General features: G+C 37.6%; 1 pseudogene across 1 annotated transcript in view; it reads right to left on the minus strand.

Annotated features, from left to right (window-relative positions):
* Positions 1-896: 896 nt before the first annotated feature.
* LOC308515386 (leucine zipper transcription factor-like protein 1) overlaps positions 897-27,105 on the minus strand; it is a 160,138-nt pseudogene continuing 133,929 nt past the window's right edge. Inside the window, exon 3 of the transcript in view lies at positions 897-1,031. The product of the transcript in view is annotated as a leucine zipper transcription factor-like protein 1 (transcript). The remainder of the gene's footprint in view (positions 1,032-27,105) is intronic.

Consider the following 27,105-nt stretch of genomic DNA (forward strand, 5'->3'; position numbering starts at 1 on the left):
TGGTGATTATAATAGAATCAGGGACATAGAAAGGGAATGGACTGACTATTCTTGGGGGGGAAAGGGGTGTGGGAAATGCGGGAAGAGACTGGACAAAAATCGTGCACCTATGCATGAGGACAGTGGGTGGGGAGTGAGGGTGGAGGGTGGGGCGGGAACTGGGAGGAGGAGGGTTATGGGGGGGGGGGGGAGAGGAACAAATGTAATAATCTGAACAATAAAGATTTAATTTAAAAAAAAAAAGAATTCTTTTTGAAACATAGCCATAATATTATCATATAAAAGAGAGAATTAAAAATAACCTATTAGTATTATCAAATATGAAATCCATGTTTGAATTTTTCTAATTTTATATGTTTGTTTACATTTAATTTATTTAAAACAGTGTTCACATAAGGTCACAAATTGTACTTATTTTGATATATCTTCTTAGTAGTTTCTAATCTACAGTTTATCCCACCAACTAGTTTTTGTCCTTGCAATTTATTTTTTAAAAACCTAATTATTTGTATGTCTTGATCTGACTTAGGTTTATTTTCGGCAAAAAATACTTTATATATGGTGCTGTATCTTCCATCGGGAGGCACATAATATCTGATTGTCTTTCTCTTTTGAGATTAGCAGTCATGTATTTTGTTAGCATAAGTATTTGTGAGACATGTTAAATGCTTGACTGTTTCCCTCTATTTACCACTTTTTTTTTTTTACCACTTTCTAATGAATTTGTTATCTACCATCATTGAAAGTGAATAATCTCTTACAATTATGATTTTGATGTTGTGTATTTGGGCAAATTTGATTGTCATCAATTTATTGTAGTTTTAATTTTTATTGCTACACAAATTGTCCATCTTTGGCTTTTCAAGTTGACTCTCCTCTGTCCTTTGTATATGATCCTAGTAGTCTTTGATAGATTCCTTGCTGTCAGGTATGACTTGATGTCCAGGATCATCTTCTACATTTCCTTTTTCAAACCTGGAATTAAACATTGCCTCAATAATGTCTGGGTCTTCTTGGTGGAAAATGGTAGGCTGAGATAAGGAAATGAAAGCTAGGTTTTTTCTGTATGTTAGTTGGTTTTAACCAATGATTACTTATTGTTTCTAGGCCTTTTTTTAGTGGACAAGCTTATGAATATAATTTTTAAAAGAAAGTAAACCATTAATTTAATGTGCTATTTCCAGTTTTAATTTATAATTATGAGGTTTCAATTAAATCCATTGATTTCATAATTACATATTGGCTTTTGTTTTTTTGGTGTGTGTATTTAACATTCATAACAGTTGCTTTAATTAATTATATATAGCTTTTTTTTTTGGTCCTTATTATAAACTAAAGACCCGGTGCAAGAAATTAGTGCATGGGGGTGAGGGGCGTCCTTCAGCCTGGCCTGTACCCTGTCCAATCCAAGACCCCCTGTGGGATGTTGGGCCTAAACCGGTAGTCAGACATCCCTCTCACAATCTGGAACTACTGGCTCTTAACTGCTCACCTGCCTGCCTGCTTGATTGCCCCTAAACACTCTGCCTGCCAGCCTGATCGCCCCTAACTGCTTCCCCCTGCCAGTTTGATCATCCCTCACCACCCTCCCCTGCCAGTTTGATTGCCCCTAACTGCCCTCCCCTGCCAGCCTGATCACCCCTAACCACCTCTACCTGCCAGGCTGATCACCCCTAACTGCCCTCCCCTGCTGGCCTGATCTCCCCTAACTGCCCTCCCCTGAGGGCATGATTGCCCCTAACTACCTCTACCTCGGCCCCTGCCACCATGGCTTTGTCCAAAAGGAGGATCAGATGACTGGAAGATGTCCGGTTGACCCAGTCTAATTAGCATATTACCCTTTTATTAGTATAGATTTTATTCAGCAAGGGCTAGCAAATCACTGTGTTTTTAGTCACTTAAATTTTTTTTTATAGTTAGGTGAGCAACTAAATATATAATATATTTGGTTTTGCTTCTAAATTTTGGGGATTGTAATTATTTCATATGACATAATTTTATCTCATTATTATAATATACTAATAGCACAGTGCACAAAAATTTGTGCACTTTGGGGTGGGGGTCCCTCAGTTATTAAACATTTATCAGCACAACACTGACCACATTGGTGGTGGTGGTGGTCTTGTCAGAATGTGTTATATTATGCAGATGAAACTCTATTTAAACAGATTTGATGTAGATATTTCAAAGATGGAAGAATTGTCCCTGTCAACTATTTTAGTTGATTCATATCTTCACTAATTGTCATCATTGCAAAGTTTTCAGTCCCCATATGGATTGCTGGATATAATAGGTCATATGCTGTCCCTGTCCTTTGTAGCCTTTGTGACCTAAAGGAGGACTCTAGTTTTCCATTTATATGTTTAAGTACCAACCTTATCTGCTTAAAAAATGTAAGCTTTTGACACTGCTCTCTCTGTTCCATATCCTTCCGATGAAAAGTGGAATTGGGTTGCAGCACAGGAGAGAAATTCAGAAGGGGAATATTGAAATAATGACTGCAGTAGGAGAAGAGGGAACCTATTTCCCTGGCCACAGGCCCTGGCACCCTAGACCACAGGACTGGCAGCTTCTCCGTGTGGCTGCAGCCTGGGACCTCGGGCGGGTGGCTTGTCCATCTCCTGGGCTGCAGCCAACCGCAGGCACTGGCGCCTGGACCAAAGGTGGTGGCTTCTTCTTCTTCTTCTTCTTCTTCTGTGCTTCCAGGGAGGGCAGTCAGTTATGTGTATATGTGTGTGCATGCAAACATAGGCATGTACACGTGTGTATGTGGAAATCTGCTAGGCAAGTCAAAACCACAGAAGAGTTGCCCCTATCTCTTGAATCTTCCAGAGATATCCCCCACTTTTTTATTCTATCACTACTGGAGAGTCAGTATTTGCAGCCAGCCAGCCAGTGACTCTCTCAGTGTCTATTTCTGACTTCTTTCCCTGTCTGTCTTCCAACCCCTAATCATATTTCCACCTGGATGCATCATTTTTACTCCCAATATGCTGTATAGAGAAGGAGTCTGGATGCTGTCTTCCCATGAATAGTACTCAGTAAGAAACCAATTGCATTTTAGTTGTGCAATGCCCCTACCCACCGTTCAAATCCCTTCCACCATGGAGCTCCTGTGTTGAGCATCTGCCCCCTGGTCGTCAGTGAGTGTCATAGCGACCAGTTGTTCTGCCAATGGGACAAAACTGACTCTTCAACATCCCCGAGGGGTCCCAGATTGCGAGAGGGTGCAGGCCAGGCTGAGGGACCCCACCAATGCATGATCAGGGCTGGGGAGGGATGTGGGATATTGGCCAGCCGGGGAGGGACCTTGGCAGGGCTCCAGTGTGTGTCTGGCCCATCTTGCTCAGTCCTGATCAGCCAGACCCAGCAGCAAGCTAACCTACCAGTCAGAGCGTCTGCCCCCTGGTGGTCAGTGCACATCAAAGTGACTGGCCGACCAGTCGACTGTCTGCCCCCTGGTGGTTAGTACACAACATAGCAAGCAGTTGAGCGGCCTTAGCATATCATTAGCATATTACTCTTTGATTGGTTGAATGGTCAATTGGATGACTGGACACTTAGCATATTAGGCTTTTATTATATGGGATTTATGTGGCTCAAAGCACATCTACAAAGAAATTATATTCAGAGTGTACCCTCTATTATTGGTCCTTCAACCATGTTCCTCTCTCCTTTCCATATAAAATAATATATATTTTATCATCTTATTCTCTTTTGAAACTAAAAAAGTAAATATTTATAAGACTTGTTAAATAAACATTACCCTCCCTGTCTTTCTTCACTTAATATTAAATCCTGGAGATTATGCCACAACTGTCTCTGGAGCTATCTCTTCTTCTTTTTAACAGTTGCATTGTATTTCATTGCATGGATTTACAATAGTTATTCCACCAGTTTCCTACTGAAGAACTTGTGTTTGTTTATGATCATTGTGTTTTAATTAATAGCTTTGTGCATAATTTCAGCCATATGTTTGCCAATGTGTTTTTGGGATAAGATTCTTAGAAGTGTGATTTCTGCATTAATGGATAAATACATATGCAAATTTGTTATATATTGGCAAATTCTTTTTCACTATTTTCCATTCTTACCTACAATGCTTGAAAGTGTTTGTTCCCCCCTAAGCTTCACTAACAGAGTATATTATCAACCTTTTGGATTTTTACTATACTGATAAAAACTGGTATCTCAATATAGTTTAATTTGCATTAATCTCATTAAGATGTAAATTTTTCATGTTTAGAGGGTTTTGTCATTTTTCACTAAGCTGAATTGATCATAACTTAAGGCTATTTTATATATATCAGTTAGATTTTTTGTTTTCTATTTTTTAAAAAAACTTCTAAAAATAAATTAGTGCAGCCCTAACCGGTTTTGCTCAGGGAATAGAGCATCAGCCTGTGGACTGAAAGATCCCAGGTTCAATTCTAGTCAAGGGCATGTACCTTGGTTGCGGGCACATCCCCAGTAGGAGGTGTGCAGGAGGCAGCTGATCGATGTTTCTAACTCTCTTTCCCTCTCCCTTCCTCTCTGTAATGAAAATACAAAATTTATAAATAAATAAATTAGGGCATACAGCCGGTTGTAAAAATAACCACATTCCTTCACTGCTTCCTGTATCCATTCCTTTTGAAATGTTTTTTCTCAGCTCCTCTTATCAAGATTTATAGTCCTAGATTTGTAATCTTGTGATTGGCCCAAAGAGCCAAGTACTCAGTCCAATATTCCAACTTCAAAATGATAAAGTACATAAATTATTTTTGTTTTTAGCTTTTATATTTTGAAGTGTAGTTTTTTGTTGTTGTTTTGTTTGTTGTTTTGTGCAGCAAAAACTCATACAAGGGTGATATTAAGTGTTACAAATATTTCCCCAGTTTGGGTATTGTCTTTTAAATAGCCAAACAGTCTGAATATTTTTCTTTGCATTTATTTCAATTTCATTTTAACTTTGTTTTTTATGTATGTATTTACTTATTCTTTATGTTTTTCCACATGCAAATATGGTTTTAAAGAGTAGCAATCACATTGAACCTTTGATTTTATGTACTTCCATTATAATCTAACTATATATCATAAACATTTTCCTATGTTTCTATATTGTGCTTATAATTATAAATTTTAATTAAAAATTCTTTTATGTCCTTAAGTTTGCCATAATTTAAAGTTTCTTTGTTTTCTTGTTGGACATTTATTTTATGTTTGTTGCTATTATAGATAATGCTATAATAAATAGCACTTTCCTTTATTGAATTATTTCCTTATGATAAATTGCCATGAATAAAATTAAAGTAAAAAATATACAAAAATCTTTATAGTTTTTGCTATCTATTTTGACATAGTCTTGCAAATAAAGTGGTTTATAATGCAGTATATATTGAACTCTTCTTAGTTACATATTTTTATTTTTATTTTATTTTTTATCCTCTCCTAAAGGCGTGCTTATTTGTTTAAGGGAGAGAGAGAAAGGGAGAGAGAAAGAGAGAGAGAGATAGATAGAGAGAGAGAGAGAGAGAGAGAGAGAGAGAGAGAGAGAGAGACATTGATGTGAGAGAGAAACGTCGATCTGTTGCCTTCCATAGGAGCTCTGACAAGGGATCTAACCCACAACCTAGGTATGGGTCCTTACTGGTAATCAAACCTACAAACTTTTGTTGTATCAAATGTTGCTCCAACCAACTGAGCAACCAGACCAGGGCCAAACTTTATTTTATGTTTTTACAAAGTAAGTGTGCCTTTTTTACAAAGAAATTCTTGGAAATGGGTTAAAAATGTAAAGGTAATGATATAGGCATAAATCTGTTGACTCCTGTCTACTCCTTCTCACAATAATTATCCACTCTCCCAATGAATGCCACTTTCAATTCTTTCAGCCATTTTCTTTAGTGTTTAACTAGTTTCCAAAATAACTTATTTTGAATATCTTCCTAAATTCCAGATATTGTGTATTGACTTCCTATTATGGAAACTGAAGATTAGCTCTCTTAAACTCTGCTTGCACTCTGATGTTCCTCTCACAGATAGGTGATGTCAAAGTTCTTGGGGAAATTCTTGGCCAGCTGATTGAAGGTGAGATTTTTGCACCCTGCCTGAAGGATGTGGTTCCCAGCATGAGTGCTCAGGGGGAGCTCACCTGCCTTCAATTTTGGAACCTGCTGGACAGGAACATTATTCCTTATATTAGTATTTGTCTTCCTGGCTAGGAAGCTTTATTTTCTGCATCATCAGGGAAAGGGGAAGAGGTAGCTGAATAGTGTGACTCATGAACAACCTCTGCTGCACAACTTGGCTGAAGGTAGAGTTGGCTGTCTGGCTAGAAAGCTGTACAGTTTGACCAATCACCCTCAGTAGATATCCTGGCACTTGAGCTCCTTGCCTGGTTGGATCTTTCATGTGAAGGATGTGGACTCACATGATGGAGACACCCCCCACCTACCCTCATTGCTGCTCAAGAGATGTTAAGCTGCCACATCTCTTTGGTGACAGTGCTGTGCCCCATGGTTTGTTTTTCTAGCCCTTCCAATAATTCTATAAGTTCTCACATTTTCTAGATAAATTCTTCATCTATCAGGGGTGGGGAACCTTTTTTCTGCCAAGGGCCATTTGGGTATTTAAACATCATTCATGGGAGATACAAAATTATCAACTTAAAAATCATCCTGCTATATTTGCCCAAACATTTAATTAACTCACTCCTAATGCCTTGGCAGGGCCAAACCCAATGATTTTGTGGGTCTTATATGGCCCTGAAGCTGAACGTTCTCCACCCCTAAAGGCAGTAATCCAGAGTCTTCTTTTATTGTTTATAACTAGTAAGTCTGATATAGAACTGGAAGAGACATTTACCTTCCTTTCTTATTTACTCCCTTGTTTTACTGAAGAACATTCTGCAGCAGCTTTGGGTAATTATTTGGAGACAGAAATTTTTTGAGAGCATGTATATTAAAAAATGTTTTTCTGCTCTCAGAGTTGATAGTTTGCACTTAAAATTTTAGGTAACAAAAAATGCCATAATTTTAAAGGCATTTTTACATTTGTTTTTTGCTTGCTTCAGTGTTGCTCTCAAGAAGGCTGATGGTACTTTTATACACAATTCTTTGCACATTAATCTTGTCTCTCTCTTTAAAAATTTTCAGGATTATAGTTTACCCCTCAGGTGATGAAATTTTGCAGTTACAGATTTTGGTGTGAGTTGTTTTTTGTTTAATTTATTTTATTTTTTCATTCATTTATGTTGAGTACTTGTTCTGTGGCTTCACCATCTACCCCTTTTTGTGTTTGGACCAGCAAATAAATTCTTCTTCAGACACTTTTGCTTGTCTAGTTCAAGAATCAAAACTGTAAGATTTTTTCTTTTTGTTTTAGAAAGGGAAGGAGAGAGATACCTTGATCACTTGCCACCTGAACATGCCTAACCAGGCTGACAGGGCTAAATCCAAAACCTAGGTATAGGCCCTTGACCTGGAATCCAATGCAAGATCTTCTGGTGCATGGGACAACACTCCAACCCACTGAGCGACACCAGTCAGAGCAAAACTGTAGATTCTTCAAGATAGTAGGTTTATAAATCAATTAGGCCTGGGAAATAGATATTTTCACTTTCTTTCCATATAATGCCCTAGGTTTTCTACTTTGATCCTAATATCCTATTAAAAAAAAAATAAAGTGCAGTATTGTTCTCCATTTTAATTTGTCAAATACTTTCTATGTTTACTCTTTACTCTCATTAAATTATATCACCGCTCTTCTTCCTTTCCAGCTGTCTGCTCCACCATGAGCAAAGGCTCTCTTTCAGCTCACTGTTACATCACGAGCATCTATCTAACACTCTGTCTTCCACATAGGAGACACTTTGTAATTAATTCATCACAAAGCACACGGATCTCGCCCTTCCATGATGGACATTTAGTATCTGCTCTTCATTTTCCATATTCTCTAATATTGATTTAATATTTTAATTGCTGAAGTTGAAGATGAAGAATGATTGCTGAGTTGCCTTTCAACCAGAGTAGTATATGTTCAATGAATAAGAATAATAGCAATGCCTTACTTCACATATTTTAAAACTACTAAGCCTCCCACACACATATTTGAACATCTCTGATATTAGAAAATGTCTACAATGACAGCATGCCATGATTTAATTGAAAACATTTCTTTTTCTTTTTTTTAAAACATATTTTATTGATTTTTCACAGAGAGGAAGGGAGAGAGATAGAGAGTTAGAAACATCGATGAGAGAGAAACATCGATCAGCTGCCTCCTGCACATCTCCCACTGGGGATGTGCCCACAACCCAGGTACATGCCCTTGATCTGAATCGAACCCGGGACCTTTCAGTCCGCAGGCCGATGCTCTATCCACTGAGCCAAACCGGTTTTGGCGAAAAAAAAAATTATTTTTCTTTTTCCTTCCTTCCCTCTTTTGTTCCTGACTTCCATCCCTCCTTCCTCCTCCTCCTCCTCCTCCTCCTCCTCCTCCTCCTCCTCCTCCTCCTCCTCCTTCTTCTTCTTTTTCTTCTTCTTCTTCTCTCTCTCTTCCTCTCTCTCTCTTGCTTGTTGGGTCATAACATAGTGAAGGTATATCTTAAAATCAATGCAGACCTATATTTGATTAAATAGCACAACTACAATTAGTTGAATTTTTACTGCACATTAATACGCAAATGGTATTTCCCCCTATTTTACAGATGAGGAAATTGAAGCCCCAGTAAACAACTTACTCAGAGCTCTATACCGGTGATGGCGAACCTTTTGAGCTCGGCATGTTAGCATTTTGAAAAACCCTAACTTAACTCTGGTGCCGTGTCACATATAGAAATTTTTTGATATTTGCAACCATAGTAAAACAAAGACTTGTATTTTTTATATTTATTTTATATATTAAAATGCCATTTAACAAAGAAAAATCAACCAAAAAAATGAGTTCGCGTGTCACCTCTGACACGTGTATCATAGGTTCGCCATCACTGTTCTATACCTACTAAGTGGTGTCATTTAAACTGATACTTTTCCAGTCCAAAGATTGCGCTCTTCCCATAAATTATGTATACATCTGTTTACTGTATGTGAGGTATGCCTGAACAGAGCTCTGAGGTTGTAGAAATAGAATCATATATTTCAGAGTTGGAAAAACGTTAGAGGGCATCTATTCTAATTTCTCGTATTTTGTAGACAAGAAAGGAACTCCACATAGATTAAATGATTTGCTCTAGGTAATAAATTTAGACATCTTCAGACATAGAACTAAGACAAAAAATCATGCATATTTGTAGTACACACTCAAAGACTACAGAAATGTATAAAGGAAAAGCAAAATCTCACTCTCCCCAGTCCTGGACAGATTCCACCTTTCACAGATAGAGCATATATCCTCCAGTTTTCAAATAGGACTCAACAATGGGTAAATGATTGAGTTTTAAGCACCTGTAAAACTCATCCTTAAAATTATTTTAAAAGTCAATAGGAAATATTGCTTTACATATAACTTCTCTAATATGTCTCCTGATACTTTTATTAAGAGAAGAATTAATATATAGAAAGACTTTTAAAATGTCTGTTCTGTACTAGGAACTCATCATGCCTTAACTAATTTATCCTCATCACAAAGTTTTGAGGTAAGAACGTACTTCCTTTGTTGCCATTTTGTGAATGAGTTTAGAGAGGTCAAACAACTTACTAAAAGTATAAAGTTGGGACAATTGAGGACTCAGACTCTTTGGCAATGAAGATTAAAGTCCTGGGACCAGTTACAGAAATCCTATATAATAAAGAACTAATATGCAAATGGTCATCACACCCTCACGTGTAATGACCGATCAGCAGGAGGCTGTGTGCACAGCAATGTGAGGCTGTGAAGGGCTGAGGTGTGGCTGTGAAGGGCCCAGGCTCAGGCCAGCAGTGGCAGTAGCAGCAGCAGCAGCAGCAACAGCAGCAGCGGGGTATTGGGGGTGGTGCCTTCCCCTGATCTGTCAGGTCACCTCCAGCAGAGGGAGGCCAGACTGTGGCTTAGGCCGGCGGCCAAGGCAGAGATGGTTAGGGGAGATCAGGCTGGCAGAGCAGCAAGTTAGGGTCGATCAGGCCAGCAGTGGGGCAAGGTAGGGGCGATCAGGCTGGTAGGGGGAGCAAAGTAGGGGGAATCAGGCTGGCAATCAGGGGTCGGGGTGATCAGGCAGGCAGGTGAGCAGTTAGGAGCCAGTGGTCCTGGATTGCAAGTGGAATGTGGGATCGGGCCTAAACCAGCAGTCTGACATCCCCTGAGGGGTCCCAGATTGGACAGGGTGCAGGTCAGGCTGAGGAACCCCCCTCCCATGCACAAATTTTGTGTACCGGGTCCCTAGTAAGGACTATAAAAGCTTTGTTTAATTTTATTTGACTATTATAATGTGTGTGTTTATTTGAATGCTACTAGTTTCTTCATCTCTTGCCTTCTTCTTTTCATGTTATACATATGCCATTAGTAGTTAAATTTACAATTTAGTCTTTAGGTAACAAAATATTCAGTGGGACTCTTCCTGCATGTAAGGAGCATGCCATATAACCAGTGATGGATACAATGACTTCTCCAACTGTTTTTCACTTGGGAGAAAAAAATACAAACCTATTTTTTTTTAGAAGAATAACTATACATTATTATGAACCGATATAAAGTTGTTTTGCTGTTGTATGGGAGTTAAAAGCAAAGGAGTGAGCTGTGCTCCTTATCTATTTGTTAGCTATCAGCTCCGTATTTACCCATTGGCCTGCTCTGGGAAAGTGGATTGGGGTTCTTTGCCACCTGGCACAATGTAGGCTTTGCCAGTGCAGCGGGATGGGGAGATACTGCAGGAGGAAAGCACTTTGCTTTCTGGTTTCGGAGTGCTGGGCAGCAGGCTCCCGTCGCATGGACAGCTTCCTCACTGCTCAGCCTCTCAGCTCCTGCGGAGTGCAGTTGCCTCATTAGGCCCAGCTTCCGTGGTGTGGGCAGCCAGCAGCTTCCACTTGGGCGGTTTTACAGTGAGGGGCACTTCTCTGTGAATAGCTTTCACAGGCCTGTTAGAGCTCACATTTCCAGCAAGTTCTGCCAGCGAGGCATAACAGCAAATGCTCTGCCATTCAGCAGGCCTCACCCCTGAGAGGGGGGAGGGCATTCTCTATGGTGTTCCCTCTCAGTTTTAAGGGTAGTGACTGCTCATTATACCTATGATTTCTATATTTTTAAGTTCCTTTTACTTTTTAATAGCCAATAGCTTCTTATTCCAATCCTTTGTTATAGTTAATTATTCATCGTATTAAATGTTCGCTTTTCAAATTACTCTGTGGTTTTCTTTCCTGATTAAATTCAAGGCTGTCTGACCTCACTTTCCAGGCTTTTAGACCACTACCCTGTACTTCCACTGCTCCTTACCATTGATAGGGATAGTTTAAAGCTGAAACTAATGTGGCTTTGAATATTGCTTAAAGATAAATAATTAATACTTAGAGTAGTGGAATCATATAATTCTAGAGTGGGAAAGAACATTAGAAATCATTCAGTCCATTATTCCTTTATTCAGACATGGAAACTGAGACCAAAACAACTTCAAGAATGCTGCAATTTATATTTTTCCATTTTTGTGTCACCGTTGCCTACCATAGGGTTGATATTTAGTAAAAGTAAATTGAATTGAAATGGATGAATTTACTAAGAAAACCTTCATTGAGCACTGTGCTTGTAGCTGTAGATGGAGTGATGATTTAGATAGACATGGTTCTTCCCCTCAGAAGTTTCCTGGTAAGTAGCAAATTTTAAATCAGAAACTTTAGTTAAATCTAAGCCAAAATTGTTTTGGCTATTATTCCCCAACTGAACTGTGGGTTGAAATCTGAAGGTGTTTCTCTTTATGAGGTTTTTGTACTTGCATCTAAAGCTTCATAGGGCAAGAAGCCACGTGGACGTGTTTAAATGTTAGTTAATTTAACTATGATTATAGCTACTAGAACCTGCTATCTTCCATAAAAAGCTTTGTATAGTTACCTTTAAAAGCTCAATGCTGAGTAAAATAAGTCAGACAGAGAAAGATATGTGGAATCTAATGAACAAAATAAAGTAACAAGGAAAATAGAAACAGACTCATAGAGGGCAGGTGACAGCTGTTAGAGGGGATGGTAGGTAACGGGGTGGGTTAAAAAGGTGAAAGAAGAAAAAACACCTCATAGACACAAACACAGCATGGTGATTAGCAGAGGGGAAGGGGTTTGGGGGAGGTAGCAGAGGGTAAAGGGAGGATAAATGGTGATGGATGGAGACTGGTATGGTGAACACACAGTACAATATGCAGGTGATGTGTTATAGAATTGTACACCTGAAATGTTTATAATTTTATTAACCAATGTCACCCCAATAAATTCAGTACAAAAAAAGAAGAGAAAAATGCTGAATTTTGAAAGCATACATTTATGGTTTTACTTTTTCACTTATGGGAATATTATTTTTATGCAAGAATACTTCTCCTCCACTTCTTAGAATGATGGCTGACAGAAAATAAGGCCATAATCTAAATCATGAAATAATTTAGATATTTATCTTATAGGATTTTAATAATAAACCTTGGCTGAATTGGCTTATGAATCTAGATAACCATTAGAAATTTAATGTCTATTTTTTTAGCACATCTTCATGGATATATTTCTTTGACAATGTAGTTGGTGATAACCTAGACCATTTATTTTGTTAATGTTAATTTACCCCTGTTCCCTTTGGAAGAGAGGATGTCTTTTAATTCACTGTTATATTTTAGAAAAAAAAATTTGTTGAAATTTAATCAAACATAATATTTTTAAATTCTGGACCTGGAGTGAGGGGGGTATTACAATTTTGACATCTTCACAAGTGGTTGTGCTATTCCACATTTCATATAAATATCTTACCTCTAATTGTTGTGGAGACATGTGTATCAGTACATTTCACAAAACTTGAAATAAATCCTACCTTTAAAGATAGAATTTCTGATAATATATTTTAGACAGAGATTTGTCTGAAAAAAAGTTTTTTTTCTCATGTAGTATTTATTAGAAGATAGGCAAACTAAAAGAGATCAGTAACTAAGCAACCCTTTAATTCCATTTCATAATTTTAAAATAAATTGAAATGCTAAGAAAAGTGAAATCTACAGGGCTCTGAGAACAAAGAAAGAAAGAAACAACACTTTGTCAAAAAGTGGTTTTAACATTCTCTTGTTTCAAATAATAGCTTCTTGAATAATCATAATTTTATCCATTTACTTTGTGTCTAGTATATTTATTTGCATTTACATTAATACTTAAAATGGTGACATATATTTAATATCTTGGACATCATGCATTTTTTTAAAGTACCTCCTTTTCTGCTTTCCCTTCCTGCTCTGCCTTATATTTCTGTCTATTTCCATGATTTCTCAGCTGTTAAATTCCTTTCCGCTGACACATCTTACTCATTGCCTGTTCAGAACTTCTGCTGACCTCTCTCTACAAGGTCATGGCAGATTCCAATTCTACATGAAAATAGGAGAGTAAGGATTTGATCCTTTGCTTCCATTGGTCCTTCCAGAGATCATTCCTTTTATAATGATACTTTAAAAATGCTTATTGTGTTTAAAAATAATAATGTAAAAATTACTATGAGTAAAGTGTTGGAAAAGAAAAAAAAAACCGCTGTAATCTATAAACAAAGGTTATCATATGTGCCATCTTTATGTATCTTCATCTATGTACTTTAGAGAAGTAATTAGCATTATACTTTATAGAAATTAGTAGCATGTGGTTTTTCTTTTATATTTTGGGAATTTTCCCGTCAGTAAGTCATCTTCAAAGATGTGATTTTTAGTAGTGCCATTGCATTTTATCATATAGAACTTTTTGTTGCTATTATAAGTGGATTTCCAAGGAATTGCACAGTTTATGAAGGAGATGGGCTGTCCATAGTGAATCATGGGAATATTTGGCCATGTTACATGTTTTCTGGTGAAAACAGCAGACAGAGTCCCTGCCTATTACTTTCTTTCCCAACTTGAACACACTCCTCTCATCTGATTGGCCTGAAGGGATCACAAAGGGATCACAAAGGATCACAAATCTGCCTCATGATATTGTTTCATTCAGTGAAGAATGCAAAAAATGGCTGAAACTTGCCTTCCTTGCATGCTAATTGCTAACTATGGAATCCATAAGAAGAACAATGCAAATCTAAGGTGATTATATAAATAATTTATGGGGTATCCATCATTCATCTATAAAAATAAATCAATACTATATTTTGATTGTACTGCACTCAGAATTATGTAATCTTCATTTAAATGCTTTTTCAATTAACTCACCTCTCCCAGTTTTTACAATGGGTGATGGCCAGGAAAGTGACCTTCAGGTTACCATTGTGTTTGCCTTACTGTAAATAGCCATGATAATAATGATGTGTAACTTCCTTCATAATGTTTAGCTTTCTGTACAATCTAAACTTTTTCTTAGAGTAAAAATGCTCACAATTCTAAAGCTAATGCTAAGTAGAGAGGGAGTTTTCTAAGATGGCACTTTTTTTTTTTTTTTCCTAATCATAATGGTAGGCTGAATGCTCTCACCAGGCTTATTGCTTCCAGTACATAATGATGTTGGCCAATTGGCCATTACATGCTACAAATCCATGGAGGTTGACGAATATTTTGAAGTCATCTATTTTGGATATTTTAATATCATGTAATAAAAGGTCTGTGACTAACATTTAGTTTTCAAAGCCTTTTTATATGAGAAACATTAGTGATAATTTCTGGCATAAGAATTCACAAATAGATATCTTGAAAGTAAAAATTAAACACAATGTTCATCTATGTGTTCAAATAATATAATTGAATAGTTTCAATAAATATCATTTGAAATAAATTGTTTTGAAACAATCCTCTATATTTACATACGAGAGGCCCAGTGTATGAAATTCTTGCATGGGTAGAGTCCCTAGGCCGGCCAGTGATGAGGGCTGATCTGTGGGGAGACCAGAAGGATGATCGGGGGGCTCCCACTGGCACCCACCTTGGCCAGCCTGATGCCAGCTACTCACTGGACCAGCCCCCCTGCTGCTGCAGCCATTTGCCTCCCTCTGTGGGACAACCAGTGGGGCAATGGGGGGACACCCACTGGCACCCACCTTAGCTGGCATGGGGCCTGTGGACTGGGTGCATCTCCTGCATTGAGTGTCTGCCCCCTGGTGGTCAGTGTGTGTGATAGCAACTGGTCATTCCACTGTTGTTCTGCTGTTCAGTCAATTTGCATATGAGGCTTTTTTTATATACTAGAGGCCTGATGCATGAAATTTGTGCAAGAGTATGCCTTCATAGCTGTGGCTGCCTCGATCCCTCCCTCACAGCCGCACTGGCTGCCTTGATCGCATGGCTGCAGCCCCGGCTTCATCCCAGAAGGATGTCTGGAAGGACATCTGGTCTAATTAGCATATTATACTTTTATTATTATAGAGGACTAGAGGCCCAGTGCACTTGTGCACTGGGGAGGGGGTCCCTCAGCCTGGCCTGTGCCCTCTCGCAGTCCAGGAGCCCTCGGGGTGATGTCCGACTGCTGCAGAGGCATTCGCCAGCCATGAGCCTGGCTTATTGGCTTCTGGCTGAGCAGCTGTCCCCCTGTGCGAGTGCTCTGACCACCAGGGGACAGCTCCTGTGTTAAGCATTTGCCCCCTGGTGGTCAGTGCATGTTATAGTGACCCGTTGTTCTGCTGTTCAGTCGATTTGTATATTACCCTTTTATTATATAGGATTGGTAATGTTACATTCTGAATAAGCACTTAAGCTATTTGACTCCTTCCAAGCATCTTTTATTGAAGTTTACCTAGTTATTTAAATTTAACAATTGGAGTTGCTTTTTATTTTCTGAGGTTGTAATCAGACCTTGCCTATAATTTTGGTTTAAATCTTATTGCTTAACTAGAGGCCCCAGTGCACAAATTTGTGCACAAGTGGGATCTGGCCAGCCCCCACCATGGGGGCCGATCAGGCTGGGCCAGCAAGGGGGAGGGGGATTATGAGGACTGATTGGGGGTGTGGCTGGCTGGGGGGAGGGGCTTCAGGCAGTTGGCCAGCAGACCCCGCCCCCAATTGTGGTGGGGGAATTGATTGGGGGCAGTGCTGGCTGGGGGCAGAGGCCGCGGGAAGTTGGCTGGCCAGTCCCAACCCCTATCTGGCCAGGGCCACCCAGGGGGAGGGTCTGCCCCCTGATTGGGCCAGTTAGCTGGCTGCAGTACACATCATAGTAACCAGTCATTCTGGTAGTTCCTATCATTCCAGTTGTTCTGGCCTTCCAGTCCCTTGGCTTTTTTATATGTAGATCATTTTGAAGGTGATGTAATTGAGGAAAACAAATAACACGTGTTTGGGAGAAAGACAAAGTGAGAGAAAGGAAAAAGAAGGCAATATTTTGAAATAGAGTTTGATAGTTTACTAAGAAAAATTGTTTCCCATAAATGTTTCGGAACAACAATAATTCATGCAGAGTTTAAAAATATTATTGTACATTTATTCTCTATCATCCTTACAGTGTGCTATAATTTTAAAAGAATGTACACATTTGTTGCTTGCTTTTTGCTATAAGATTCACTTTGGGACTAATCATTTCACTGCAGAAGTGAATATCAGTTTCTAAGGTATGGGGTCAGAGTAATACATTTTTTAAAATTTGCTTTTTATCTGAAACAAACTACAATCTTCTGTTGAAAGAGAAAAACAAAAAGCAAGAGAAATAAATTTTTGCTAGTTGGACTGCTATGTGAACTACAAACTTTGAAGCTTGAATGAAGTTTCAGTTCCTTTAGTTCAATGTTCTTTCTTTTACAGATGAGGATAGTTATGGTAAGAGAGGTGGTCTGACTCTCATAGAAGCTCCGTGGAGGCTTGCTTGGGAATGAGAATCAAGGCTTTGCAGCGTGGGCAGTTACTTGGCTAATACTCCATGAAGATAAATTTGTTCTCATTATTTTGTTTATTTTAAGCGCTGATTATATTTATAGGTCTCATACAAGCAAGTAGTTTATCACAATAATCTCATTTATTATTTTCTTATAATAATATGCATGACCCATATTTATAAATATTTTCATTTTCTGTGTTAGGTAAAATTCTCTTTAAAATCATTACTTAAAAATTCTTAAATGACTTTGGGTACGTCCCTTAAGCTGTTAGCACTTTTATTTTTTCATTGCAAAAAAAGGTGATAATAATTATCCTCTGTCTGTTAACCTTTAACCATTATGTTGTGCACACATTGGTTCTTCTTTTATTGAAATACTGGAGGCTCAGTGCATGAAATGTGATCGGGGCCTTCCTTCCCTGGTAGCCTGCTGCTGGCTGGGGCCTTCCTTCATTCTGCACCACATCCTGGTGGTCAGCACACGTCATAGCAAGCATTCGAACTCCCTGTCTCTTGGTCGAATTCCCGAGGGGACACTTTGCATATCAGCCTTTTATATATATAGATTAAGTTCCTTGATGTGTCTGTGTTTATGACTGGGCTGAATATATTTTAATATCCTCCCATGAGGGCTGTATAAAGAAAACTGAAAATAGATGAAAATTAATTCTCAGATTGAAGTTGGTTATTGCTGTGAACTTTTCCTAAAAAAAATTTCATCAAATGTAACTGGCAAGAAAATGGAAGAAGTTAACCCTAGGATGGAATTTTGTGGTCCCTTGACCTGAATCACCCATCACCTAGAAGACTTGTTAGAAAGCAAATTCTTGGATATCCTAGATGCACTCTATCAGAAACTCGAATTAAGGTCAAGCTCTCTGTGTTTTAATAAATTCTACATATAATTTTGATGTATACTAACATTTCAGAATCATTGGTCTAAAGTAAAACAAAAAATAATTGAGATAGACTCATAGAAATCAATCATTTCAGTCTTGGTAACAGAATTCATGCTGAGTTGGATATACATGATGTTCACTCCGGGGCGGGGAAAGAGACTTTGTGTCAAGCCCACATAGATTGTTTACCCTAACTTTATTGTATCACGAAAAATGTCAAAGAAACTCAGGAAAGTCTTGAAGTTTTGATAGGCAAATATTAAGGTACTTAATAAAGCCGGAAAAAGTCATTAAGGAAAATATGGCTGCTGCTGAGATGTTGGTACAGTATCAGAAATCTAATAATATGTTCCGTGCACAAATGAAAGTTAAGAAAGGGCACAGAACAGTCTAAAATATTTATCACATGTTAAAAGGTTATGATCACCTTAGAGTGCTACTCATGTTCAGCATTTGCTTTTATAAATAAAAATTTGATTTGGTACTAAAATAATGACAGTTGTGATGTTTAATTTAGTTATTTGTGATTAAGGAAATCAAAGAAGCTATAAAGATTTGCTTCATTAGAAATATGTTAAAGTTTTATATAATTTTTACTGGAAGAAATTTTTTGAGGTGAAAATAACTTTTCTTAGGGAAGAGAATTATAAAATAAAACAAATTTAGTGCTGGACAAAAGTATTTTTATAGTTGTGATAGTTTGAACAATGTTGCTGATAGCAGCATGAAAGAATGATATAGACAGATGTGTCCAAGGCTTTGTTTGAACATTGCTAGCAGTGTACAAGCGATTCTCAAAGTAGTATTTTTCTAAAGAGGTCAGAGGCAAAAGGGTGAATTTGTCAGAATGACCTGAATGTCTTCTATTAAACTATTCATGTTTTTCCAACATCTTGCATTTCCTCAACATCCATTTTGCATTGAATCCATAATTAATTGCCTTAGATTGTTAAAACTAAGATGAATTGGTTTGAAGAATAACTCTCAATTATTTGCATTGTTAACTCATCTGTAATATTCATGTATTCATCCAAAGTAGAGAGTAGTATTATATATATCAGCTTAAACTTTGATATCATGAGTTTCTATAAAAATGGAGGAAGCAGAGGAACCCAATAGTTTCATACTGATTTTTAAAAAATCTCTTTTGTATGCAATTAGGAATTTTCTATTGATAATGGATTTCTTTCTTCTTCAAATACTTCTATATTAACAACATTTTTTCTATATCAAACCATAAAGGATATTAAAAATGAGACTTCGAGTGTTGGACAGGTTGGAAGGCCTGCCTTGGCCAATTAATAGATCTTTGGAAGAAAGGTGCTTCTAAATATGAAGTCACCTATTGATTATTCTGAACTTGACCATTCCCCTTAATACTTTTTATTCATTATCGTTAATGGAATGATGTAAGTTGGTTAATATCCAGTTTTCAAGGATGCTACTTTTGTGAGGACTTTAGCTTTCTGAATTTGAAAAGCTGCTTATATGAGAGGTGGACAGCCTTCTGAATGTGATCTTCAGTCAGCGGCTGTGGGTGACTTCAGTCTTGACTTACCTCTCCCTGGCTGTCTGCTGTATACCCTGAACTTAAGGAACACAATACACTTTCAGAAATAAGATATATGCCACTCAGTGGCAGAACACAAGAACCCTCAGAAGAAATCCAGTCAGCTGTTACATGGTGCTCTCTTAGCATCCATCTTAACATGTGTCAGCTTCTCATTACACATTGCTGTGATTACTTAATGTCTCAAAAATATGTTCTATAAGAGCATAGTCTGTGGTTGTTTTGTTTGCTACATGTGGACTCTGATCTTAATGCCTAAGACTTAAGTGCTTAAGAAATATATGCTGGAGGAATTCTGAAGTAGGTAACATCACCAAGAAGTGGGGGAGCAGGGAAAACTTCATCCTGTGGCATAAGGTGAATTGAAGTAGAGCTTAGACTGTATGGAACTAAGGGTAGTATATAGATAGAGAGGCAGCTGCCAGATAAGCCCAGTGAGGGAAGCAGCATGGACACAGGGAACAAGGTCAACATGTAAGGATGTTCTGAACTAGCTCAAGCAGACAGTTCCTGTGTGGAGTGGTGGAAGATGAGTCTAAACATGTAGAGCAGATATTGATGGAGGATGTGGCTCAGTGGTGTGCTGGAGCTGGTTTGAATTGGTTCGTGAGAGCCTATTATGCACATCTCTTCCCACTTATGGGAATACAGCCACAATAAGAGCATTTACACTATAGAAAAGTACAGTTAGAGCTCCTCCCAATAAATGCACAAGGAACTAAATGTTAAACATTTATAAGTAGATCTCTGCATGTTAGGCTGCAAAGGTGGTATTTGTTTCGAGGTTCAAGTAAGAGATAGCAGGATGAAACTGAAATATTTGTAAGATTAAAAGCCACTACTTAAGCATTATCATAATGTAGAACTATTGCAATGAATCAAAGCTAAAAATAAAGAAGCTAGTAATTTCAGTTAGAACATAACATGGCAAAATTGATGGTTTGGGAAAATTTGCTTATTCCACCACTCTTCCGCACTAATTTATTGCCTTGTTTTTTTCCCCTCAAGTTTCTTCAGGTCAGTAAAACTTCCATTTTCAGCAAATAATCTTGTTTTAGGGTAACCTCAATTCTGTAAAAAACTGTGGCAAAATTTTTAAATTTTATTTGCTTCTTTATTTTATATTTCTCCTTATAATAAAAGGAAATGAAATAGTCTCTTGTATAAAATAGCACATTATAAAATATTGGGTGATGTATAAAGGTATAAAAAAGAAAGCATATATAATATATAGATGGAGATCCATTGAAAACATTTTTTATTCATCTTCTAGGGTTAATTCATTAATTCTAATTTCCTTTCCTATTTCATTTTTTCTTTGTAGTACTCACAACCTTCTGATAAAATAATTTGTTTTGTTTACTCTTTCTTCTCTACTAGAATGTATCAAGACAGTATAAATGCACCTATTATTTTCTTCTACTTTCAAGATTTTATTGTTTACCTTGATTTTTAACATTATGGAGTAAATAAAATTATAAATTATGAGATTGGCTTCAATATTTCTTTTTAAAATTCTTCCGCAGTTGCCCAAACCACCATCCAACGACTATTGCCTTGAAATGCTACTGTTATATTCTGAATTTCCCTATATACTAGGGTCTGTTTCTTGTTTTATATTATTTTTATTTAATCGTTCAATCAATCACTCATTTGGCAAATATTTACTATGTACCAGGCACTGTTCTAGTTGAATGGTTTGGGGACAACAGCTCCATGCTCAATTAACTCATTTTTGTTTTGTTTTTTAAATGATATCTAGTTTAATTTAGCTTTACCTCAACAATCTCAGTCTAGCTTATTCTAGTGAATCATATTATTTTTAAATTCTTACCAGTGAGTCTAAGGTTTAAGTGGTGTAGTAGAAGTGGTAATGTGACAATGAAAACCAAGGGGGAAGAGCAAAGGAAACATGGAGAGGACCTAAGAAGGGAAAAGTGAAAATTTTGATATGGGGTAAAGGCAAAATTTTTTACAAAACAGTTTGCTTCAGACTTTAAAGACTTCAATAGTCCTGCAAAGAAGAATTTATATATAAATTTGTGTTAGACATAGAATAACTTTAAGTGACATGCATTTTTGTAAATTTACTGTTTCAAACATTATTTTCATTTATGTATTTTGGGGGAAAATGAGGGTACATATAGAACACATTTTAAAAATTAATAAAAATAACTTCTTTTATTTATGAAGCTTGCCATCTAGTACAAGCATGTCACACTCAAAGGCTAACACAGGCCAAATAAACAAGGTTTAAGTGGGCCACAAAAAAACAAAAGCTTCAATTTTCATAGAAACATAGGTTTATTTCGATAGGGGCATGCTGAATACAAAGGGCTGAAATAAATGAGTAATAATTAACATTGCATAATAGAACATATTAAAAAAATAATATTTTTCTTGAACATTAACTTACCAGACACTGAATAACTGCACAAATTAATAAGCATAATGCAAATAAACCTATTTTTCTTGTTCTCCAAAAGTGAAATATTTCCTGTTGCACACACCAAACAAGTCAGTACAAGATTAATGACATGGTAATTGGCTGCTAAAATATTCACTGCTAGTATTAGTGGAAAGAAATGGTGCTCCTGTGTGTAAGGCGCATATGGGAAATGAATGCAATACGATTATAGTAATCAGTCATTAACGAATATTGTAGTTTGTCATTAATAATTACATATAACAGGATATGGTAAAAATTAAGTTATGAAATTTTTATTAAAACATTTCTTGCCGAAACCGGTTTGGCTCAGTGGATGGAGCGTTGGCCTGTGGACTGAGGGGTCCTGGGTTCGATTCCGGTCAAGGGCATGTACCTGGGTTGCGGGTACATCCCCAGTGGGAGATGTGCAGGAGGCGGCTGAGCTATGTTTCTCTCCCATCAATGTTTCTAGCTCTCTATCTCTCTCCCTTCCTCTCTGTAGAAAATCAATAAAATATATTAAAAACAAAACAAAACAAAAAACAAAACAAAACAAAACAAAAAACATTTCTTACATACCATCATATTTTGGCTGGGCCGCAAAAATATTCATTGTGGGCTGCATGTGGCATGTGGGCCACCATTTTGACATGCTTGATCTAGTGGTTAAGTCAGAATGATAGACATAAGACTATAGGTACAGTAAGCATGTAAATGAAAGTTACAGTAAAGCTCACAGAAGGAATGGGCAGGCTGTCCAGAAGAGGTGAAACTTGAACTGGGTCTTCAAGTTTCAATATGAGTTCTTCAAAAGGGGAGTGGAGTGTAGAGACATTGAAAGTAAATTTCTAGAAAGAAAAGAACTTGAACAAAAATTCAGTAATAGAAAAATAAAACCACGTGTGCTTGATATATCTAAATAGTTTTGTTGTGTAAGTTGGGGCTAAAAAAATATCAACTTGGGCCAATTCTTACAAGATTATGTATGGAAGACTCTGTTGCCTACATATACAATATATATATATTGCTACCTGTGTTGCTTACGAATGAAACCCCAATTTTTTACATCAATGATATGCCCAATTTCCAAGACTTCTGAAGTAGTCAGATTACATAATTTTTATGTGTGTTATTTATTTGAAGAACTATATGTTAGTATCTGTTCCAAGCCAGGCCCTATTCTAGGCACTGGAGACAAAATAATAGAAAAAACAAAACAGACACAATCTATTAAGATAGACTTAATTCTAATGGAGAAAAGGGGGGACATTTAACACAACAGCAAGCATGTAAAATATATACATGTTACATAAGTAACATGGAGGCAAAACAAGTAGGAACAGTGTTTTATTTCAAATAGGTTTGTCATGGAGAGCCTCATTATTGGAGCAAAAACGTACAGGTGAGGAAGCACTCTATTAATTTCTGGGGAGAGAGAATTCAGACAGAAGTAATAAGAAGTGTTAATATCCTGAGTCATAATTGTGCCTAGTGTGTTTAAGGAAAATCAAGCATAGTAGGAAAAATGGTCAGAAAGAAATTCAGAGAGTACTTGAATCCTGTAGGCACTTTATTCTGTATCAGATTAGAAGCCACTGGAAATTTTGAGCCGAGAAATGACAAGCTCTGACATGACTTTTAACAGGATCTTTCTGACTGTTGTGTTGATAGCAGCCTGTAAGGAATCAAGATTGATGGCTTAGCAGCAAGTTATGAGGTTATTAGAGTCATCCAGGTGAAACATGTTAGAGGCTCCTACCAGGGTGGTAGCAAGGAAGTTGGGAGATCACAGTGGTCAGAGTCTGGGTATTTGTATTTTAAAGATAGAGAAATTGTTAAGTGAGAGATGGCAAATGGGGTGTGAGAATAACATAGGAGTTGAGGAAAACTACAAGAGTTCGTCCTACCCTAATGATAGGATGTTATGATAATTAATTGAGAAACACAAAAGGGAAAGATTTGGGAGAAATGTGGTTTTAGTTGTTTTTGTTATTTATTTATTTTGCTAAGGTGCAGAAATCAGAAATTTGGTTGGAACTTGTAATATTTGAAAAGCTTACTAACATTCATATAGAGTTGTTAAAGTGACAGTTGAATGTAGGTGGCAAGAAATATTGACTGCAGATATTTATTTGGATGCTCTCAACGTAAACACAGTTTCAAAGCATTGATACTGACCAAGATTGTTAAAGGACTAGAGATAGATAGGAGTTGAGAAAAAATACACAGCTAAGTTTTGGGGCATTCACATGTTAAGCATTCAAGTTGGGAAAGGGGGTTAGCAAAGGAGACTAAGGAGAAGCCAGCAAGGTGAAAAGAAAACCATGAGAGTAGAGTGTTCAAGATACCAAGTGAAGGAAGTTTCAAAGAGGATAGATTAGCTATTTCAAATATATACTATAGTAAAAATTAAAAGAGAACTGAAAATGACAATTGGGTTTGGAGATATGGAGATCATTGGTGAACTTGGCAAGAGAATTTTAGTGGAATAGTGGAAATTACAATTTGGTTTAATTGAGGTCAAGAGAAAATGGGAAGAGACATATTGAAAATTATTATACCCTAGAGACCTGGTGCATGAAATTCATGCACAGGAAGGGGGTCCCTCAACCCGGCCTGCACCCTCTCCAATCCAGGACCCCTCAGGGGAATGTCCGACTGCCAGTTTAGGCCCCATCCCACAGTCAGACATCCCTCTCGCAATCCGGGACCACTGGCTCCTAACCACTCGCCTGCCAATCTGATCACCCATAATCACTCTACCTGCCTGCCTGATTACCCCTAACTGCCCCCTGCTGGCCTGGTCACCCCTAACTGTCTGGAAGGAAGTCAGACATCTGAAAGATGTCCCGTTGACCTGGTCTAATCAGCATATTACCCTTTTATTAGTATAGACTAGAGGCCCAGTGCACAAAATCTGTGCATGGGGGGAGGTCCCTCCGCCTGGCCTGCACCCTCTCCAATCCAGAACCCCTCAGGGGATGTCCGACTGAAGGTTTAGGCCTCTCACAATCTTGGACCTCTGGCTCCTAACTGCTTGCCTGTCTGCCTGCCTGACCACACCTAATCCCTCTGCTTGCCTGCCTGTTCTCCCCTAACCACCTCTGCCTGCTGGCCTGATCGCCACTAACTGCCTTTGCCTGCTGGCCTGAATGCTCCTAACTGCTCCCCTGCCAGCCTGATCACCCCTAACCACCTCTGCTTCAGCCTCTGCCACCACGGCTTTGTCCAGAAGGACATCCAGAATGATGTCTGGAAGGTTGTTCAGTCTAATTAGCATAGTACGCTTTTATTAGTATAGATAAGTCATTCCTTTGAGGAGTTAGGCTATGGAAGCAAAGGATTGATTTAAAAAAAACTAAGAGAGAAATGACAGCATGTTTATTTGATGACTGGAAATAACAGGAGCAATATTATTTGCTGGATGAAATAGAAGGACATATTGCTCTAGACCAGCAGTTCTCAACCTGTGGGTCGCGACCCCTTTGGCAGTCGAACCACCCTTTCACAGAGGTTGCCTAAGACCATTCTACATATCAGATATTTACATTATGATTCATAACAGTAGCAACATTACAGTTATGAAAAAGCAACAAAAATAATTTTATGGTTTGGTCACAACATAAGGAACTGTATTTAAAGGGCCAGAAGGTTGAGAACCACTGTAATCTAGACAATGTTTTGTAGAAATATCCAGTCTTGAAGCTTATAGGGAAAAAATGTGATGATGAAACCTTATAGAAATTTTCTATTGCTTGCTTCATGTTTCTCAGGGTAATATGAAGCAAGGTCATGAGCTGGAAGTGAAGATGTGCTGTGGCTGAATGAAGACTTAAGTAGAGGAGAATGTAGGAACTAGTCCTTGATGGGTAATGCGGGCATGGCTGGACAGGAAAGATGCTGGGCAGCATGAAGGCTACCTTGCCCTCTTTCCTGCATGGATTGTGGGTGCAGTGCTGAAGATAGAATAGCAATCTTGCAATCAGCACAAGAATTATGAGGACAAAAGTTTATGTGAGTAAATGGAAACAACCTTTAATCTGTTCTGCCATTTTGGGACCATTCCAGTTGTCCTTCACTTACTTCTGAACTTCACAGTATATGAGAAAAATTAAATGTCTATTTAGTTAATCCTTGGTAGTCAGATCTTTGTACACATGCTCCTGAACTCTAGCTTAATGTATACCATAGGCTTGAACTTATTTTTTAGATAAAGGAAGTCACTGAAGTTTTTGAAGAAGAATGTGATTTGTACTAAGATTTAGAAGATCACTCTGGTATGGCAGATGGATTTTCCCAAATTATACATTATCTCTATTTCTGGATAAGACCAGCTTGGCTTAGTGTCAAAAGCTATTTGCTACCTCTATAAAATTTACTGATGCTTTCTGGCCCGAAGGATAGTTTTTCAATCAAAGCTCTTTGAAATATGATGTTAATAGTTTTTTTCACTGTTGTGAGATTATTAGGTGAATATAATGACATCAAAGATTGCCTGAAAATAAATTGCTGTAAGTCTTCAAATTTATAAAAGTGGACATTAGGTTCCCACTGTGAATCCTGGACACCTCATAATGTTCTCATGTAGACAGATAACTGTCAGAGTGAAGATTGGCCTTCCAAATATAATGAGAAAAATGGGGCGGGGGGAAGAGAAAAAAATCATGGACACTGACAACAGTGTGGTGATTGCCAGGGGCAGGGTGGGTATTGGGAAGATGAGAAGGGCATAGGGAAAATCAGTGGTGATGGAAGGAGACCTGACTTGGGGTGTTGAACACACAATATAGTGTACATATGATGTGTTGTAGAAATATGCACCTGAAACTTGTATAATTTTGTTAACTAGAGTTACCCTAATAAAGTCAATAAAAAGGGGGAAATAAATGAAATAAAATAACTGAAATGGGAAAATACAATAAAAGTTCTATTTTATTATTCAAGGCCCTATAGTCATATTGAATTGATCAATACATAAGTTATTTTAATAATCATTTCTTTAAAATTCTGTCAGATATTTTTCTATTCAGGGGCACCTGTGAACAAATATATGTGATGGTATTCTGGGGATGCCTGAAAACTTCATGCAAATTCTGAAAATTTTCCCAGAAGATCAGTTTCATGGTAATAAATTAAACATGCTATTCTGTTTAAAATCTCTACAATTTATTAAGTGGAAAAATATAAACTTTCATAATTTTGAAGATACAAGAAAAAGACTAAAGAAAGGAGCTTTCTAAAGCTAAATCCCGAGATGACATCTTATTTCATTGACTCTTTTACTCATATATACCAGTAGATCTCTTACTTTGT

This window comes from Myotis nattereri (genome assembly GCF_964212035.1).
Source record: "Myotis nattereri genome assembly, chromosome: 3".
Classification (NCBI taxonomy): Eukaryota; Metazoa; Chordata; class Mammalia; order Chiroptera; family Vespertilionidae; genus Myotis; species Myotis nattereri.